Source organism: Pongo abelii, chromosome 2, assembly GCF_028885655.2.
Source record: "Pongo abelii isolate AG06213 chromosome 2, NHGRI_mPonAbe1-v2.0_pri, whole genome shotgun sequence".
Classification (NCBI taxonomy): Eukaryota; Metazoa; Chordata; class Mammalia; order Primates; family Hominidae; genus Pongo; species Pongo abelii.
Window position 1 is genome coordinate 122,569,581 of NC_085928.1, and position 18,397 is coordinate 122,587,977.

Sequence of the window (18,397 nt, forward strand, 5' to 3'; positions counted from 1 at the left end):
AGGAATGGAGGGAGGAAGGTTGCCCATAGTGAAGGAGGCAAGATTAAAGAGAAGGGTAGAGACACGGAGAAGTGGGGTGGGGAGCAGCCCTGGGCAGCAATGTGGGTGAGCAGCCAAAGCAGGCATCCCTGCAATTGACTTGCCACCAAGGGAATGTGGGTGAATGACCAAGGCAGGCATCCCTGCAGTGATCAGACACTAATGGAATGTGGGTGAATAATCAGGCAGGCATCCCCGCAGTGATTAAACACCAAGGGAAGACTGTCTTCCCGAGTCCGTGACTGGCAAAGGAGTTTTGGGTCCACGGATAAAATGTGTCTCCTTTGTCTCTACTAGAGAGGAAAACAACTGGAATTGGAAGGAAAGGGAGATTGAAGGGAGCAAGAGAGGCTGGAGAAGAGAGTGAAAAGACCGCTTACCTGATTTGAAATTGGTGAGATGTTCCTTGGGCTGGTTGGTCTGAGGACCTGAGGTCATAGGTGGATCTCTTCATGGAGTGAGGGTGAGGACAGGGGACTGGTCTCTTGAAGGAGTCCCTCTGACCCTGGTCTTTGGCACCAAATGTCACACGCGTCTGTGTGAAGAGACCACCAAACAGGCTTTGTGTGAGCAGCAAGACTGTTTATTTCATGTGGGTGCAGGCAGGCTGAGTCTGAAAAGAGAGTCAGCAAAGGGTGGTGGGATTATCATTAGTTATAGGTTTTGGGATAGGCGGTGGAGTTAGGAGCAATGTTTTGCGGGCAGTAGGTGGATCTCACAAAGTACATTCTGAAGGGTGGGGAGAATTACAAAGAAACTTCTTAAGGGTTGGGGAGATTACCAAGAACCTTCTTAAGGGTGGGGGAGATTACAAAGTACATTGATCAGTAAGGGTGGGGCAGAAAAAAATCACAATGCTGGAATGTCATCAGTAAGGCTATTTTTACTTCTTTTGTGGATCTTCAGTTGCTTCAGGCCATCTGGATGTATATGTGAAGGTCACAGGGGATATGATGGCTTAGCTTGGGCTCAGAGGCCTGACAGGTTGTTTTTATAATACTTAGATTCTATTTGTCAATGCAGATCCCGGCATATCACTAACTCAACCAACTGAAAAGACAAAGCTGAATTTATTGATCCTCAAGATGAGAGAACACGACCCTCCACAGAGCTTTGCCAGTGGCTCTGTGTTCCACAGAAGGGGTCCCTTCCCAAGGGTCCCACTTGGGAAGGCAAGATATAAATTGACTTAGAATTGAGACTGTCAAAAGACAAAATTACAAAAAAATTCAAATTAAAGATCTAATTGTCTTTTAGATCTTTTAGTTGTTGAATTGGCAATTCAACATCTCATCTGAAGATTTTTTTTTAAAGGTGTTCCATTGGTTATAGAAGAACAGTCAGTTTTTATAAGGTTGCTTAAGCAGGAAAAAGGAAACCGCATAATCCAAAAACAGTTTGGTTAACATCAGATCACTTCAAGTTACTTTCTTTATAAGAGTTAAAGCAGAGAGAACCTTGTTATCATGCTGTCTAAAACTGGCCCATTTGGGAATTTGGCTATCATCTCTTCTGATCTTTTAGAAGATCAGATAAACAACTTAGTTTCAGAACTTTAGCATGAGTGACTCCATTTTGGTGTGGTTTGTTGGGGCCAATCACAGGAGCTCAGTCCAAATCAATGACCTCCCATAAATTTCATTTTTCAGGAGTTTTGTTTAAGATAGGCCTTTCATTGTGGGCGACGTTATTAGGATTGGACAAAGATAACAATACAACTGTCTAGAATTGGTGAGGAATTTGAAGCAAGAGATTTAAAGAATCTTAGGATGCAAACTGTCTGTTGATTATTTTCTCTGAGGAGGTGACGGATCTTGGTTGGCTTGGGTACTCTCGGCATGGCAGACTTTTCTGGCATGGCCAAGCTGCTCCTGTCACTAAGTCTGCAGGAGGAGGGCAAGTTTCTGATGGAGGTGGTATAGGTTTGCTGTGCTAAAGAAACAATTATTCATGACACTTGTTAAGGATAGTAAGGCTGACTTTATTCAACGGGACCATGGTGATCAGTATAGGGACCATTACAATGTGAGATTGGCTCAACTCAGACTCCAACAAGGACAAGTAGAGATTTATAACCAAGGAGCAGGGTAGGGACAGTGGATGGAAAATTACCAAGGGGAAATATCAAGGATAAAAGGTTTCTGGCTAAACTGACTTGATAGGATTATTGTTGAAGGCAGGCTAGGGGGATAATATAGTGAGGGTGGTCAGATTGCAAGGGTGGGGGATGTCCTTCCTTCCTTCCTTTCTTCCTTCCTTCCTTTCTTCTTTTCTTCCCTTTCTCTCTCTCTTTCTTCAGGGTCTTGCTCTGTCACCCAGGCTGGAGTCTAGTGGCACAATCTCTGCTCACTGCAACCTTGCAAACTTCTTTCTTTCTTTCTTTCTTCCTTCCTTCCTTTCTTTTTCTTTCTTCCTTCCTTCCTTCCTTCCTTCCTTCCTTCCTTCCTTCCTTCCTTCCTTCCTTCCTTCTTTCTCTTTTCTTTCTCTCTCTTTCTGTCTCTCTTTCTCTCTTCTCTTGCTCCATTGCCCAGGCTGGAGTCTAGTGGTGCAATCTCTGCTCACTGCAACCTTGCAACCTAGGCCTCCTGGGCTCAAGCGATCCTCTGACTTCAGCCTCCCAGGTAGCTGGGACCACAGACACACGCCACCATGGCTGACTGATTTTTGTATTTTTTGTAGAGATGGGGTTTCACCATGTTGGCCAGGCTGGTCTTGAACTCCGGGCCTCAAGCGATCAGCTTGCCTCAGCCTCTCAAAGTGGTGGGATTATAGGAGTGAGCCACTGTGCCTGGCCTGGGGATTTTTATTAAACTGACTACGCAAGATTCTTGCTCAAACTGGATTCTACAAGGACAGAGAAAGACGCCCAAGGGCAGGCCTAGTCAAGCAGAGGCCTCAGAGGAGCCTGGCCAAAGTTCTGCTCAAAGGAGAGAGTCTTTGTCAGCCCAATGACAGGAGCAAGAAAAACTGTCTTCTGGAGTTATCTGTGTAGGTCACATACCTCCAATGCTTTATGAAACCCAGATCTGAGCATATTTCTCCAAGTATGACATGATTACAAGATTCAAGCTCTCCAGAAGTGGAAAGCCTGAAAATGCCAAAACTATGCTTTTGTGGAGTTTGAGTCTAATGATATTGCGAAGATAGGTGCCAAAACAATGAACCACCTTTTTGGTAAAAGACTCTTCAAGTGTTATTTTATACCACTTGAAAAAGTACATGAAGAACTTTTCAGAGAGTGGAATGTTCCATGTAAAAAGCCATCATATCCAGTGAAATGAAACAGTCAGAATCGAACACTTTTAGAAAAGCTGCAGATAAGGAGCTATTTGAAAAGAAAGAAAAATTACTCAGGAAGAGAATAGCCAAGAGAGAAATTGATTATAATTTTCTTTCACTGATTTAACAGACAGAGGAAAAAAGAAATGTTTCGAACACTGACTTTCAGAAATCTGCAAATTGTGTTTTACCTAAGAAGAAGAAAAAGGAAATTTTAGGCATGCCTAACAGAAAGGGGGAAAAAACAAAAAAACACGTTTATCTAGGGAATGTGAGCCCTTTAAATTATGAGGCCCAGAAAGGCATTTAAAATGTAACAGCAGTTATATAGCACTTCCCCTTGAGCTAAATCATTACTTCTTGAAGCCATTGGCTATTTGGGCTCTAGACTAACTGACATCAAGTAGCCATAAAATGCCATGCAACCTGTAATTCAACACAAGCCAATCACAAGTCAATGTTATTTCTGTAAACCAATGAGAATGCCTGATGAACAACTTTTATAATTGCCTCCTCTCCTGTTTCATCTTTTTTTTCTTTAAAAACTTGAGATTCTCTTTTGTTTTTCCAAGCATTCATCAAGGCAATTTGGAAGCATGTCCCTAGCTGCAGTCCTCAACATTTTTGCTTGAATACATTCTCTTTAAGCTATATTCTGACCCTTTTGATTATTCCAGGTTGACACCTAACACTCCTGAAAAGATGGTAAAATGCCAGGGCCTCATATTAGTTTGTATACCAGCATGTTTGCAGAGACAGAAATCTGATGTGACATGGATGAATGATGATGATAAAGATAATGAAATAGTTTTCAAATAGCACATATCTGGTATAAAAAAAGAAATACTGGCTGGGTGTGGTGGCTCATGCCTGTAATCCCAGCACTTTGGGAAGCCAAGGTGGATGGATGGCTTGAGCCCAGGAGTTTGAGACCAGTCTGGGCAACACTGGTGAAACCCTGTCTCTGAAAAAAATATAAAAATTAGCTGTGTGTGGAGGCTCATGCCTGTGGTTCAGCTACTAGGGAGGCTGAGGTGGGAGGATTGCTTGAGCCTAGGAGGTCGAGACTGCAGTAAACTGTGAGCGTGCCACTGCACTCCAGCCTGGGCAACAGAGTGAGACCCCTGTCTCAGAAAACAAAACAAAACAAAACCAAAACCATGAGACTGTATTAGTCCATTTTCATACTGCTATAAAGAACTACCCGAGACTGGGTAATTTACAAAGAAAAGAGGTTTAATTGACTCGCAGTTCCACATGGCTAGGGAGGCATTAGGAAACTTACAATCATGGCAGAGGATGAAGGGGAAGCAAGGCACGTCTTACATGGCAGCAGGGGAGAGACTGCAAGCAAGTGGGGATGCCAAACACTTTTATATCATCCGATCTTGTGAAAACTCACTAACTATTATGAAAACAGCATGGTGGAAACTGCCCCCATGATCCAATCACCTCCCACCAGGTCCCTTCCTTCACATACAGGGATTACAATTCAAGATGAGATTTGGGTGGGGACACAGAGCCAAACCATATCAGACTCAAACACATACATGTCACTTGCTCACATCTCCCTGATAGCACAGGGCCAAACTTGCACTGAATCTTCCTTAAAAATTTGACTAGGAAGATTCTGCTCTCCACCCCTAGTGTTGGTCTGTTCACCCTGGGCATCGTCACTCTTTGATATGTGAAAGCTCAAAGTTCCTGAGCTGTGGAGCCAAGAAGCTGAACTCTGAACTTCTACCTAGAGGCCTTCCTAGTCTTCAACATGTGGCTGTAAACCCCTTGCTTCCCCATCCCCCACCTGTCCCACCGCAGGATTAAATGGGAAGTGGTTCATTCTTCCTGAGGCTGAAAATAGTCAGCAACCACTCTCCCCTGAGAGCTGGATAAGTATTATTCCTCCTCCAGGGGGAATGCAACATTCTGTTATTCTACTCTTGAAACATGTCCAAGTTGATTCAGCTACGAAGAGACAAAGTTGAACCCAGAAATAATTCAGGACTGCAATTCAAGTTTTATTACATCCCACTGCAAGGTCTTGGAAAGATTGCTCTTAGGCTCATCAAGACCAGGGAATACATAAATATTTTCAGTACCTTAACTGCTGTGAATTGACGTTATCCAAGATACATGACTGATATCAGGATTTGTACTCTGGCAGTACATTCTAAGCAAGAAATAGTGGAAAAAGGAAGACTTTCTATTTTAAAGGATTGATTATCTTGCATGCCTCTGAAACACCTTTAAAAATAGAAGGAATGGCTTTTATTTTTAAATTTCAAAGGTTTGCAAAACATGTTGGGGGATAAAAATAGGAGATTAAGGATTTGAACATTGACAAATGCTACTGTCCTGTTTGTCTGGAAATCCATAATACATCCACAAGTCCTCTGCTGGGAGCCTGGCAATGCCAGGCTCTTGGCTACATTAGCACAAATCCAGGTCTGATGCAAGAAGCCCATGCTCCCAGCCCTTACTCTCCCCTTTTGAGCTCTATACCTTAGCCAAGTTTCCTTATCTGCGCTCAGAGTTTTGTCTGGACCAGCATGAAAGGACCTTCTAAATCATAAAGATAGCTTATATTAAACAAACATCAGCGATTGTGATTGAAAATACAACTGAAATCCTATAGTGAAATTACCACCAGATAAAAACATACCATAGCTGTACAGACATACTGGGCCATACAAACATAGCCATATAAACATACCAGGAGTGGTGGCTCATGCCTACAGTCCCAGCATTTTGGGAGGCCAAGGCAGATGGGTCACCTGAGGTCAGGAATTCGAGACCAGCCTGGCCGACATGGTGAAACCCCATCTGTACTAAAAATACAAAAATTAGCTGGGTGTGATGGTGCACGCCTGTATTCCCAGCTACTTGGGAGGCTGAGGCAGAATCTCTTGAACCTGGGAGGTGGAGGTTGCAGTGAGCCAAGATTGTGCCACTGCATTCCAGCCTGGGCGATAGAGTGAGACTCTGTCTCAAAAACAAAACAAAACAAAACAAAAAACAACAACAAAAAAAACAACAAACCGTACCATAGATTAGAGAGAACCTTATAAAAAAGAAACTGCAGTTGGCTCTCCATGTCTGTTGATTTTGCATCTGCATATTCAACCAACCATGGTTGGAAAATATTTGAAAAAAATTAAAAAGTGAAAAATAACAATATAGCTGGACATGGTGGCTCATGTCTGTGATCCCAGTACTTTGGGAGACCGAGGCAGGAGGATCCCTTGAGCTCAAGAGTTTGAAGCCAGCCTGCTTAACACAGTAAGACTCTGGCTCTACAAAAAATAAAAAAAATAAGTCAGGCATGGTGGCACAAGCCTGTAGTCCCAGTTACTCAGGAGGCTGAGGTAGGAGGATGGCTTGAGCCTGAGAGGTCAAGGCTGCAGTGAGCTGTGATCACTGTGCCACTGTACTCCAGCCTGGGCCACAGACAGAGACACTGTCTTAAAAAAAAAAAAAAAGGATTGATCCTCTTTGCTTCTCTTCCTCTATGTTCTCTTCTTTTTTCTCAAAAAAAAAAAAAAGAAGTTGCTAGACCCAGCAACCCGTGCAAGACTTGCACCCTCCTTTGGTATGAAGAGTGCATTCATTAAATGAGTTTTAGGATGTAGAGGACCTTAAGGTTTTCCTCAAGGGCTTCACCTTAAATAGTGCCCATGAAGTATTTTATCACAATAGATAAATAACTTTAATTAAAGAAGCATTCATTCATCTCATCTCTCACTTATATAATAAATATATATTGAGCTCCTACCGGGTGGCCTGGGCTGGGTACTGGACATATAGCAGTGCAAGGGAAGATGCCATCCTTGCACCCACAGTGCTTATAGTTTATCTGAAAGACAGATATTAAACAAAGAGTTACAATAAGGTGAGAGGGGAGCTGTGGGGTGCTCAGGGGACAGAGCGGAAGGGCCTAAATCAGTTTAGTTTCAATAGAGGCCTTCTTGAAGAAGTGCCTGAGGAAGTACACTAGTTGGTGAGATGAGAGGAGGAGCGTGATGTGTGAGGTCTGGGAGGGGACAGAGTGGGGCTTGTTTGAGGAACTGAAGAGGGGTCATTGTGTCGAGGGACAGAGCAGGAGCAGGAGGGTCCTCTAAGGGTCTTTTTTTTTTTTTTTTTTTTTTTTTGAGGCGGAGTTTTGCTCTTATTGCTCAGGCTGGAGTGCAATGGTTTGATCTCGGCTCACCGAAACCTCTGCCTCCCAGGTTCAAGCGATTCTCCTGCCTCAGCCTCCCGAGTAGCTGAGATTACAGCTGAGATTGCGCCACCATGGCCGGCTAATTTTGTATTTTGAGTAGAGATGGGGTTTAGTAGAGATAGGGTTCTCCATGTTGGTCAGGGTGGTCGCGAACTCCCAACCTCAGGTGATCCACCCGCCTCGGCCTCCCAAAGTGCTGGGATTACAGGCATGAGCCACCGTGCCCAGCCACTGAAGCGGGTATTTTTTAAAAGTTGGGGAGCAACACAGTCAAATTTGCCTGTTTGAACTTAATTCTGGCTGCAATGGAAAAGAATGCTTGGAGACAATCGGAGATGAAGAGTGGGGATATTATTGCTCTGGGAGAGTAAAGGTGCCTGTGGCTAGGATAGAAGTGGAAAGCAGTGGGTGAAGTTTGGATAAACAGTAAAATCAACCAGTTTTGGTATATGAGCATTTGAGCAGGGTTAAGAAAGGACAAGAAGTTGAGAATGATGGCATTCGGCCTGGGCATTTGATGGACAGCGAGACAGAGAAAGATGGATGAGCTTATTGGAGGCACACTGGATTAACCTACTTGTGTAGTAGTTGGGGGCAACAAGATGCAAACTGGTGCCAAGGAGGCCAGATCTTGCCTGCAGAGGAATTTGGCCAGCATTCATTCATCATTCAGTTTGTTTTCAAATTATTTGAAGACATACATTCTTCAGTGTCATTCTCTATCCATACATATACAGATCTTGCATTCTATTTTTGTAGTTTTTTTGTCAGAAAAGGTGCATACAGAAATGTATATATACCATAAGTATATATATATATAGCTCATTGACTTTTCACAAAGATAATTTCATACCTGTGTAACCACCACCCAGATCACAGAACATTACCAGTGCTCCCAAAAGTCCCCTCATGCACTTTGTAGTCATTACCTCCACTATCCTGGCTGCTCGAACCCCAGATTAATTTAGCCTGTTTTTTTTTTTTTCTTTTGAGACAGGGTCTGGCTCTGTCTCCCAGGCTGGAGTGCAGTGCTGCAATCTTGGCCCACTTTAACCTCCACCTCCCGGGCTCAAGCAATCCTCCCATCTCAGCCTCCCGGGTAGCTGGGACTACAGGCATGTGCCACCACACCTGGCTAATTTTTTTTTTTTTTTATAGAGATGGGATCTCGCTGTGTTGCCCAGGCTGGTCTCGAGCTCCTGGGCTCAAGAAATCCTCCTTGGCCTCCCAGAGTGCTAGGATTATAGATCTGACCCACCATGCCTGGCATAGCCTGTTGTTGTTTTTTGTTTTGTTTTGTTTTGTTTTTTTGAAAGGGAGTCTTGCTCTGTCGCCCAGGCTGGAGTGCAGTGGCACGATCTCAGCTCACTGCAACCTCCACCTCCCGGGTTCAAGCGATTCTTCTGCCTCAGCCTTCCATGTAGCTGAGATTACAGGCGCCCACCACCACTCCAGGCTAATTTTTTTTTGTATTTTTAGTAGAGGTGGGGTTTCACCATCTTGGCCAGGCTTGTCTTGAACTCCTGACCTAGTGATCCACCCGTCTCAGCCTCCCAAAGTGCTGGGATTACAGGCATGAGCCACTGTGCCCAGCCTGTTGTTGTTGTTTTGAGACAGAGTCTCGCTCTGTTGCCAGGCTGGAGTGCAGTGGCATGATCTTGGCTCACTGCAACCTCCACCTCCCAGGTTCAAGTGATTCTTCTGCCTCAGCCTGCCGAGTAGCTGGGATTATAGGCACATGCCACCATGCCCAGCTAATTTTTGTATTTTTTAGAGACAGGGTTTAATCATGTTGGCTAGGCTGGTCTTAAACTCCTGACCTCGTGATCCACCCGCTTCAGCCTCCCAAAGTGCTGGGATTACAGGCATGAACTACCACACCGGCCGGCCTAGCCTGTTTTTAAAATCAATACAAACCAGGCATGTTGGCACACGCTTGCAGTCCCAGCTACTCTGGAGGCTGAGGCAGGAGGATCCCTTGAGCCCAGGATTTCAAGACCAGCATGGGCAACATAGCGAGACCCTATCTCTATCAAAAAAATAAATAATTAGTTTGGCATTGTGGTGCATACATGCAGTCTCTATGGCTACTCCATAGACAGACGCAGCCATCGGGAGGCTGAGGCAGAAAGATGACTTGAGCCCAGGTCAAGGCTGCAGTGAACTATGATGGCACCACTGTATTCCAGCCTGGGCGACAGAGCATGACTCTGTCTTTAAAAAACAACAACAACAATTCATGAGCATGCATCATTTAAAACATATGGAATAGTTCAGGCTGGGTGGGGTGGCTCATTCCTGTAATCCCAGCACTTTGGAAGGCCGAGGTGGGCGGATCACTTGAGGTCAGGAGTTCGAGACGAGCCTGGACAACGTGGTGAAACCCCATCTCTACTGAAAATACAAAATTAGCCAGGTGTGGTGGCGGGCACCTGTAATCCCAATTACTCAGGAAACTGAGGCAGGAGAATTGCTTGAACCCAGGAGGCAGAGGTTGCAGTGAGCCGAGGTCATGCCTCACTCCAGCCTGGGTGACAGAGCAAAACTCTGTCTCAAAAAAACAAAACAAAACAAAACAGAATAGTTCAAAGAATAGTACAGAGAAACCCATATACCTACCAACTAGATTCTATAATTGACAGCATTTTGCTAAAGTTGTTTTATCACATATCTATCCATCTATCTATTTTTTAAATGCATTTTGAAGTTGCAGACATTAGGGCATCTCATCCCTAAACATGTCTGCATTCATATCATTAACCAAAGTTCAAGATTTCTTTATAATTCTTTTTTTGAGGTAAAATTAAATGCAGCGATATGTACAGATCTTATGAAAACTATTAGATAAGTTTTCAATGTCAATGGTCTTCATTTCCTGATAGCACCATAAATTATTAATTCTTTGAATTATTCTTATCGTCATACCCATACAAGTCCATGCAGTTAAAAATCAATATCTTTCTTGCCACAGGCCAGTTCCTTTGCATAGGTTGCAAGTGCCAGAGCTAAAAGTCTGTGTGTCTCAGCTGTGTACTCCCACCTCCTGGATTGGTCCCCCACCTGAGGGCCTCTATGTTACCCTTGACTCCCATTGTAGGTCTAGATGATCTGAGGCAGCAAACAATCCAGAGTAGTGATATGGTTAGGCTTGCATCCTCACCCAAATCTCATTTGAATTATAATCCCCATAATCTGCACGAGTCAAAGGAGAGACCAGGTGGAAGTAATTGATCACAGGGGCAGTTTCCCCATGCTATTCTCATGATAGTGACTGAGTTCTCATGAGATCTGATGGTTTTATAAAGGGCTCTTCCCCCTTCGCTTGGCACTTCTTCCTGCCGCCCTGTTAAGAAGGTGCCTTGCTTTCCCTTTGCCTTCTGCCGTGATTATAAGTTTCCTGATGCCTCTCCAACCACGCTGAACTGTGAGTCAATTAAACCTCTTTCCTTTATAAATTACCCAGTCTCGGGCAATTCTCTATAGCAGTATGAAAATGGACTAATACAAGCAGATTTTACTAATCCCAGGGTCAATGGCATGACTGTTATGGAAAGGGGTCCTGATCTAGATCCCAGGAGAGGGTTCTTAAACCTCATGCAAAAAAAAAATTGGGGGCAAGTCTATAAAGTGAAATCAAGTTTATTAGGAAAGTAAATGAATAAAAGAATGGCTACTCCATAGACAGAGCAACTGCATGGGCTGCTCTACAGAGTATACTTATAGTTATTTCTTGATTATATGCTAAACAAGAAGTGGATTATTCATGAATTTTGCAGGAAATGAGCAAAGATTTCTTGGAACTGAGGGTTCCTCTCCACTTTAGACCATATAAAGTAACTTTCTGATGTTGCCATGGCACTGGTGGGAGTGTCTTTTAGCATGCTAATGCATTACAATTAACATATAATGAGCACTGAGGATGACCAGAGGTCACTTTCATTACCATCTTGGTTTGGATGGGTTTTGGCCAGCTTCTTTACTGCATCCTGTTTTATCAGCACGGTCTTTATGACCTGTGTCTTGTGTATCTTTATGACCTCTTATCTCATTCCGTGACTAAGAATGCCTGACCTTCTGGGAATGCAGCCCAGTAGGTCTTAGACTTATTTTACCCAGCCCCTTTTCAAGATGGAGTTGCTCTGGTTCAAAGGCTCCGACATATGTCCCTCCTCCCTTTTACAAGGGTTGCAGAGGGATGAAGGTCCATCTTCTGTAACTTCTTCGGGCTGAATAGGGGCAATGATATATCTGCCTAAGTATTAGGGTCTCTTGTATTCAGGGTAGACAGGAGCTCAGTCGGAAAGTGTAGGTATGGCAAGGGCCATTCATATCTCTTGAGTTCTGACCAAAGGTGACATCTGGAAGATTAAAGTGTTCAATTTAAGAAAACATGCAGTAAGCTTATCCTGCATTCCTACACAGAGTACAACAGCAATATACTCCACAAGAGTAAAGCAAAATAAGCAAAACTATCCCAAGTAAACTAAATAAGAAGGCTTTCCATGAACTGGGCAATTGTTGGAACCCAGCTGATATGAAGTCTCTGGCTGATTCCAACATGTACCCAGAATTATAACATTGATTCAGATTTTTACATTACCTATCCCTCTTGTTCTGAGCTGCAGTCAGAAATCACTGGTTGGTTCACAGAAATAAGCAGGGTGAGTCTAAATTGCAGAAAAAAACTCAAAAACAACTGATGAGACCAGAATCTAATAAACAGGTGTATCATCGTTCTTGAGACATAATTTTTCTCTCTCCAGTTCTCATTTTTATTAAAAGCAAATCACGATAGGACTGATTTGTTTACAAAACAAGCTTTGATCTTATTATACCTGGCTTAATTATTTGTAAAAAGTGCGGCAAGAATAATTATTTGTCACATAGGCTCTTTTTAACTGGTTTTGATGGAACTTTGTTTCATAAGGAATCTCAGATAAGACATTTTGTAAAGCCAAGGCCAGCCATGGGTTTACACATACAGCCATCAAATACCTGTATGAGTTGGTCAAATTCCTTTCCTCTTGAGCTCCCAAGATAACTTGGGGCTCCTGGGCCTGTCAGAAGTGGCATTCTTTACTTACTACAGATTAGGAACCCTGTACAGGAACTGTGTAGATGAGATATGTGGCCAGTTTTCCTAAAGGGCTTTTATTAGTTCTATAAGTCAGGTTTGATTCCTTAAAGGAAAGCAGGCCATTCCAGTCAAAGCCTAGGTAAAATAATCAATGTCTCCAATTGTGTCCTGTTACAAGAGAAAACAGATTCTTATTGCACTTTTGCAAATAACTATATTGATAAGAATACTCACAACTGGTTTCCAAATTTTAGAGAAATCAAGTAGAGAGAAATATACTCCAAATTTTGTTTATAGGAGTATAATTTACTAAAATGTTAAAAGCTATAAATATGGCTCATGCCTGTAATCCCAGCACTTTGGGGGGCTGATGTGGGTGAGTCACAAGGTTAGGAGACCAGCCTGGCCAACATGGTGAAACCCCGTCTCCACTAAAAATACAAAAATTAGCCCAGTGTGGTGGCAGGCACCTGTAATCCCAGATACTCAGGAGGCTGATGCAGGAGAATCGCTTGAACCCAGGAGGCAGAGGATGCAGTGAGCTGAGATCACACCATTGTACTCCAGCCTGAGTGGCAGAGCGGGACTCCATCTCAAAAAAAAAAAAAAAAAAAAAAAAAGCTATAAATAGTTCAAAAGTTTTCTTGGCTCTGAAAAACAAAACAAAGGGTCAGCAATGTTTTAAGCAAAAAGTCATAAAAGGATTACTTCAGTCTTCTATTAGTTCAGTCCATGCAGTTAACTCCTGTTCTTGATATTCATGAACACTTCAGCTCTCCATGAGAGTCCTGAAAGTTTTTTCCTATATTCTAATGTCACAGTCTCCAAAGTTATCAGAAACCTGCATTCAAAAGCACCTGTCAATGTCCTATACCCATCAAAGTCCTATAAACCACTTTATGTAGAGGATCAAAACAAGAGAACAATTGTCTGTGAATGACCAAAAATCTTAGTTAGGACAGCCACTATTAAAGCCACAATTGCTGGGCGCAGTGGCTCATGCCTGTAATCCCAGCACTTTGGGAGGCTGAGGCAGGTGGATCACGAGGTCAGGAGTTCGAGACCAGCCTGACCAACGTGGTGAAACCCCATCTCTACTAAAAATACAAAACTTAGCTGGGCGTAGTGGTCCCCTGCCCATAATCCCAGCTACTCGGGAGGCTGAGGCAGGAGAATCGTTTGAACTTGGGAGGCAGAGGTTGCAGTGAGACGAGATTATGCCATTGCACTCTAGCCTGGGTGACAGAGTGAGACTCCATCTCAAAAAAAAAAAAAAAAAAGCCACAATTGACCAGGAAATGTTGGTTACTTCTGTGGCAATGACAATTTTATGTAATAATATAACTATTAATAACATACACTAAGTCATATAAGAATTATAGGAGTTTCAAATAATTTTGGAACACATACCAATAACATATACAAATATAACCCAAAGAAAGTCAAATACCATTTCATATTTGACAGTGCTTCCTGTGTGATTTTTATGCCAAATAAGCCAAATCTGTCTCTTTTGGACTTTAGGGGACCTACTATCTAAAAGATTAATTAGATCAGAAAAAGACATAATTTAGAAAATGATTTTGGAAAGTTTATTAAATATCAAAGATTTAAACACTTGATATTTTAAAATAGAATCCCAGGTTACCATAAGTCATTCACTTGGTCAAAATGGTAACTCAAAAATTTTTTTAAAGGCAGAAACCTTTGCTCAGTGATAGAGGAAAGATTTAGCTTTTCAAACAATCTGTCACTTGTCTTTCCCTTCTTTTTCCTGTAGCTTATTCAAAAGTCAAACAAAACCCAAAAATTTCTTTCTTTCTTTCTCTTTTTTTTTTTTTTTTTTTGAGATGGAGTCTTGCCCTGTTGCCCAGGCTGGAGTGCAGTGGTGCAATCTTGGCTCACTGCAACCTCTGTCTGCCTCCCAGGTTCAAGTGATTCTCTTGCCTCAGCCTTGAAATTACAGGCACATGCCACTACACACAGCTAATTTTTGTATTTTTAGTAGAGATGGGGTTTCACCATGTTGGCCAGGCTGGTCTCAAACTCCTGACCTCCCATGATCCACCTGCCTCGGCCTCACAAAGTGCTGGGATTACAGGCGTGAGCCGCAGCACCATCCTCATTATTTTTTTTAATATTGCATGAAAATCTTGTTCAAGAGAGAAAGCCAAATTTCACCCTTGCATTAGTGTACTACTGATATCAAACTCAGTTCTTAATGAAAATTTATAGACAAATCTATCCAATTTTAATGTCTGACCATAAGGTAAGAGCCTCATAAACCTTTGATGACCCTTTACAATTTTTGTGAAAGAGCAGATTAGTGCTCTAAGAAAACCATATTGTGCTTTTATTCCAATGTCCAATTTACAGAAAAACTGAGTAATACCCCTTTAACTTTAGCCAGTATGTTGACACACAGAATTTCTTTTATAAGATTAGTTTTTCACAAACCTTCCACAACTTGCTCAAACCTCAGCTTTATCCTAATATAACTTAAAACAATCCTTTAACCCTTTAGTTGAAAAATCCACACTCCCATGCCTTCTTATAACCTTTTACCAAAAGGACATTTCACTTTCCTCACATGCCTTGCATATAAAACTGTTTCTTGAGTAGTCTCATTTACACTTTATACTGCTAACTCTTAGCAACTTTTACTTTTGGTGAAAAATCTGGTAAGCAAGCAATTAGAATTATGTACTAGGTGGAGCCTAGGACGCCAGACAGAAGTGCAGATAAGGTGACTCTTTCCAGCATAGCCAGGGGGCATAGCTAACTCCACATGTCCCCAAGCCTTACCTAGAATCTACTGGCTCCAAAGCAGGTAAGTCAATCAATTTTTTTTTTTAATTGTACTGTAAGTTCTGGGATACATGTGCAGAACGTGCAGGTTTGTTACGTAGGTATACATGTGCCATGGTGGTTTGCTGCACCTATCAACCTGTCATCTAGGTTTTAAGCCCTGCATGCATTAGGTATTTGTCCTAATGCTCTCCCTCCCTTTGCCCCCCACTCCTGACAGGCCCCCATGTATGATGTTCCCCTCCCTGCATCCATGTGATCTCATTGTTCAACTGCCACTTATAAGTGAGAACATGCGGTGTTTGGTTTTCTGTTCCTGTGTTAGTTTGCTGAGAATGATGGCTTCTAGCTTTATCCTGCAAAGGGCATGAACTCATCCTTTTTTATGGCTGCATAGTATTCCATGGTATATATGTGCCACATTTTTTTAATCTGGTCTATCATTGATGGGCATTTAGGTTGGTTCCAAGTCTTTGCTATTATAAATAGTGCTGTAATAAGCATATGTGTGCATATGTCTTTATAGTAGAATGATTTATAATCTTTTGGGTATATACCCAGTAATGGGATTGCTGGGTCGACTGGTATTTCTGGTTCTAGATCCTTGATGAATCACCACACTGTCTTCCACAATAAAGTCAACCAATTTTCAAAAGTCAAAGAAGCAGTTTATGACATTAAAGCATTTAGCAAATCTAATCTCTGACCTAATTTAAACCAAATATCTAAATTTTATTAATCTTTATTTTGCTTTTTTTTATGACAGGATCTTATTCTGTCACTCAGGTTGGAGTGGAGTGGTGCAATCTCTGCTCATTCCAACCTCTACCTCCCAGGCTCAAGTGATCCTCCCACCTCAGCCTCCCAAGTAGCTGGGACCACAGCGCATGCCACCACACGCAGCTAATTTTTTGTATTTTTGGTAAAGGTGGGTTTTGCCATGTTGTCCAGGCTGGTCTTGAAGTCCTGAGCTCAGGTGATCACCTACCTCAGCCTTCCTAATTGCTGGGATTACAAGCATGAGCCACTGCACCCGGCCTACCAATAATCTTGAAAACTGTCTTTATTTCCCAAAGCTTACTAAAGTCATGTGAACTAAAAAGCATTACAGTTTTTATTTTTCTGACAAAACATTTGAATTAAGTGCTTATTATTTTTAAGCCAGTTAATTAGATCTCTTTCATATATAGACATCACACACATACCACATATAAATACAGAGACAGACAGAAGAAGATCTGGTAGTTGCAGGATTTTTCATTTGCCAGTTTTTTAGTTTCTTAATTGGATTACTGGCTTCAGGGTGGAACCCTTCGAGAAACATGTCTAGGAAAACATGCAGTTTCCAGGACCTAGTAAGCAGGCATGGCTGGAAGGGAAAATAGATCCACAAAAATTAAGGGTCTCATTTTTATACCAGATCCTGGATCCCCAAAGAGAGGGAACTAGCCCATTTCCCATAGGTGTCTTATCTCTCAATGCGGGGTGAGGACATTTTGCCATAACTTCCAGGTGGCCAAGAGCATGCTTCTCTAATCCAAACATCAAAGAGCTGAGTATCCCCTGATAACTGCCATTAGTTATCCCAAAAAGTATATTTCCTACCTAGTTATTCCACACCAAAGCTTTCTCATAATGAGAATTTCTGACAACGCTCCAAAAGTAAAAAAAAGTCAGATAAGACAATGCAAAACAGAACAGATCCTTAGATTTTGAGAGGGATCTATCCACTTTCAATTCCTGGGGTTTCACGAGGAAAACAGATTTTTCCCAAAATAGAGTCTGTGGTGCCTCCTCTGTTTTCCCCAGCAGTCCCAGGCTGTTAGAAATTATCTTAGGTCCTCTCATGTGTGCATCAAGAGTAGCAAGAAGGCAAAATGGAGACAAACCATTCAGTCAACTGAGAAGAAAACAAAGCCTCTTTTCCAGAAAAATGAGAGTCAAGAAGAGAAAAAACATAAAGGCCTTCTAAATATATGCATAGCTTGGATATCCACTTTTAATTAAGCTGACTTTTAGCCATCGAGCTCTTAAAAAAAATCCTTTTGTGGCTGGGCATGGTGGCTCACACCTGTAATCCCAGCACTTTGGGAGGCTGAGGCGGGTGGATCACCTGAGGTTGGGAGTTCGAGACCAGCCTGACCAAGATGGAGAAACCTTGTCTCTACTAAAAATACAAAATTAGCTGGGCATGGTGGCAGGTGCTTGTAATCCCAACTACTTGGGAGGCTGAGGCAGGAGAATCACTTGAATCAGGGAGATGGAGGTTGCAGTGAGCCAAGATTGTACCATTGCATTCCAGCCTGGGCAACAAGAGCCAAACTTCATCTCAAAAAAAAAAAAAAAAAAAAAAAAAAAAAAAATCCTTTTATATCTCTTATTACTTGACTTTAGCCAGGCCAAACAGTGAATATTTCTGGCCTTTGAACTTTACCAAAAGTAATCTCCCAGGTGAAACCAATAAGCCTTAACTAAGGTTATGACTTAACCATGAGTGTATGAGGTATTTTCAAAGATGTGGTTAGAAGTTTTTTCAAGATTTAGAAACACCAAAGGTAGCTCAGAGAAAAGAAGATTCAAGAAGAGAAGTCAGAAGTTGTTCACACAGGAGTAGAGAATCAACAAATGGCAAAAATCACACAGATATCAAACCAGAAAGGACTCATTCCCTAAGCCAGAAATTGAACCCTGAATTCGTGCCACCGTTGTGAAAAGAAAGCCTTAGTTACTAAGCTACAGCACTGGGCAGTCTCTATTGCTCTTCTCAGAAGGAGCCTAGAGCAGTCAATTTTGAGCTTGCAATGGCTTTTAACTGCTCAAGATATGTTTTAGAGCTATGACAGAATCTCCAAAATTCCTGTCCTCCAGATGCCGAAGATCAAGAGAAAGTACTGCCCATGGTTACAAGGTCAAACTCCTAAGGACCTTGGGACAAGAGGGAAACTTCATCCAGTTTTTGTTGTTGTTACACCAGA

At 42.2% G+C, this 18,397-nt stretch overlaps 1 protein-coding gene across 1 annotated transcript in view; it reads left to right on the forward strand.

Annotated features, from left to right (window-relative positions):
- Nucleotides 1-415: 415 nt before the first annotated feature.
- Nucleotides 416-18,397, forward strand: part of OSBPL10 (oxysterol binding protein like 10) — a 412,361-nt gene continuing 394,379 nt past the window's right edge. The window contains exon 1 of the mRNA XM_063722157.1: nucleotides 416-433. The gene's annotated coding sequence lies outside the window, so the exon portion shown is untranslated. The remainder of the gene's footprint in view (nucleotides 434-18,397) is intronic.